This window comes from Lipophrys pholis (assembly GCF_963383615.2).
Source record: "Lipophrys pholis genome assembly, chromosome: 6".
NCBI lineage: Eukaryota > Metazoa > Chordata > Actinopteri > Blenniiformes > Blenniidae > Lipophrys > Lipophrys pholis.
The window spans coordinates 31,909,596-31,912,913 of NC_137629.1; positions in this window are offsets into that span (position 1 = coordinate 31,909,596).

Here is a 3,318-nt window from a genome sequence, read left to right on the forward strand (position 1 = left end):
TATGACCTATGGACTCAACATATTCAGGACTGAGTTTAGCGATAACAAAAATCATTAATGCATTTTAAAATAACAAGTTTAGTGCCAAAGTAATGAGATGAACTATTATTGTGTTCATTTATTCACCTGTGAAGGACAGAAACAAATCAGTCTATCCTTGTCTGTCCATCCTAGTTTGAAATATCATTTTTCTATTAGAGATTAATCATTTTTTTACAGTTAATAATCCATTAATACACCATTTAATTTTTAACATATCTATTTGGTAAAGGTGTTTTCTTTACTGCTTTCTTTAAATTTTACATTTTTGCCTTCTTACCTTCATAACTCAATGTATGATTAATGTTAAGATAAAAACCTCATAACTTAAGAAAGGGTAACCAAACCTGTCCACTTTTGACTATCTTGTTTAGGGTGTTTGTAATCAATTCGTCCAAAAAGTTGTGTTTGACCAAAATAGAAGAGTTTTTCAGAACATAATCTCATAATATCTATTTATCTGTCCAACAGTATCTTCTCTGAGTCAGAATCAAAATACAACCCAACAATATCTCTCTTTTCGCATCTATTATTTATTCCATAGATATTTGAACCATTTATTGTTGAGTGACTGATCTGATAGTGTTTTTCACTATCAGGTAACATTATTTAGTTATAAACTGAATGTTATACACAGAGGAAGGATCACTGCTTGAACACTTCGACATTATAGGATTAAGTCTGTTCTTTTTTTGGAGGGGGGGGGGAATTAAAATATCAATGAAATTAAAATAAACATAATGTAAAAGCAATTCGCATTACTAAATTCACTGTGAGGCCAAGTAATGGAGAATATCCACTTTACCTGTCCAACACAGATCCTTCACTCTGCATTCTGGCTGAGGGATTTGGTCTGGTCTTCACAGCTGGTTAGATGGTTTTCCAGATGGTTAGATGGTTTCCTAGATGGTTTTCCAGGTGGTTTGATGTTTTTCTAGATGGTTTTCCAGGTGGTTTGATGGTCTTCTAGATGGTTTTCCAGGTGGTTTGATGGTCTTCTAGATGGTTTTCCAGATGGTTTGATGGTCTTCTAGATGGTTTTCCAGATGGTTAGATGGTTTTCCAGATGGTTTGATGGTCTTCTAGATGGTTTTCCAGGTGGTTTGATGGTCTTCACAGACTTTGGCTGCTGTGGATTGACACGTTCGAGGTCAGCTAAACTCTGCTAATAAAATTAGCATTGATTTAGCTAAGAAGCTAAACCGTAATATGAACTAAGAAGCTGCACAGACTGGTCTACTGTTTTAACAGAAGTTAAACTAAACTAATTTAAACATTGCTTTTAAAAAAAAACAAAAAAAAACATACGAATTTATTAAACATACTGAGATGAACTGTTAGCTCAGATGTTGCTAACTCCACAGAAAGTATAGGGACACATAGCATTATAGGCACAAGCAAACTTACAGCTTTAAGTGTGACGAATCAATTTCGGCTATATGACAGATGATAAGACTTTACCTTCTAAAAAAAGACCACTTTTGTGACCGCAATTTGTGCCATTAATTCGCAGTTTTTAATTTTCCTTTCTAAAACTACCAGTTTTAGCGGCAAAGGAGTCCTGAAAAAAAAAATGTTAGGAGGAAGCTGATTGGCTAAGATATCAGGGCCCCGAAGAAACTTGATATGAGTGATCCTGATTGGGTGGAATTTAAGCGCGCGTGAATATGATTGGTCCCTTCAAAAGGGATCGATTCATATTAGTTAATAATAAGACATAAACTGAACTGAATTAAATAAAATATAAGGGTCAATACTGAAGATTTGCAAGTTGGATTTGAAACCACAGTCACTTAAATTGTTTTTTTTCTTCATCATAAAGACATAAAAACACATTATTCGTTAATATCCACATATTATTTCTGTGCAGGTTTGATTTAACCCCCTGAGGTGGTGTCGGTGGGCTCAGCTGCTCTCTGCATGGTCCATTGTTCTGTGTTTGAAAGGCATGCACCTCGGTCAAAGCAGACAGGGGGAGGCACTGCTTCTGCTCCACGGCTTCAAAATAAAACATCTATATAACACAGCGTCTCCACCTCTTGAGTCTGGTTCTGCATGTTTCCCGCTGTTAAAAGCGCGTTTTTCCTTTCCATTCCCTCTGGTTGCTCATGTGGAACTGTATATAATCTGCCTAAGCTGTGCCACATACCTGATCATATTGGGATTTGTTTTTCAGACTCAAATCTGATTTATGATTTTAACAACAGCAAGCTAGATCACGTGGTGTAACTTGCACTCAAGTATGGGTAGAATAACACAAACTACTTGAAGCAAAATATCCTTTCACGTGTCCCAAAAACAAATTAATTACAGAGATTGTAGTAAATGTAAATCATTACTTCCCACATTGCCTAGTGGAAACTGCAGCTGGATAATCCATGCATTAATCCATCACTTATTTCCATTTTATCAGATTGAGAGCAAGCTGGAGCCTTGACATGGGCAAAATGCTGGCATGGAGCCAAATGTAACCACAAAATACACATCTGTTTGATCAGGGAAATTTGATAAATTTTCGATCATGACCCTGTTTTTCGAAATCTTATAAAGCAAATTTTGACCCGTGAAATTGCCACAGATCATGAAAACATCAGAAATACACATGCAGACATGTGTTTGAGAACCTTTGTGATATGCACATCAACCTCCTCGCAATGTAATTCATCACCTGAGGTTATGATGAATTAATTTCCATCTTTTTAAATTTACTTCATAATTCATACATACTCCGTATAAAGTCAAGCTTAGATCTAGAGTTGTCTGGCTCTCTTGTTATACCCGGTGATTCCTTGTATTTACTTTGTTTTCAAATATAACAAGTACTGCATTGTTATTGAGCTGCAGTGGCTCCCGCCTCTATCCCTTGTCCATGTTGTTATATAAATCAGATTTGCTGATTGAGTTCTTTCAGACATCCCATGATGAAGAATTGGGAACTCTCTTATAAATCAGTTCATACATTGTTTTCAGTCACGTGTTTTAATACTGGTATTTTCTGTTCTATGCGAAACAATTCAATTGTGCAAGGGAAGCATGCTTTCGGATGTGGATATAACAGTGAACTTGCTTCGTTATATATTCAGGTTGTGGATTATGAGAACTTTTAACACGCAACCACAAGCTGGTGATCTTTAATAGAGGTGTCATTGTGTTTGTTGTTGAAGCTCTGCAGTGTCCTCCTGTCTGTGCTTGTGTTTTGAAATCGCTCCCTCTTCCGGTCTGACTGTCGCTCTTTACTCTAACTTGACGCAGGTTGATTGAGGCTGGAGCGCCTCCCTC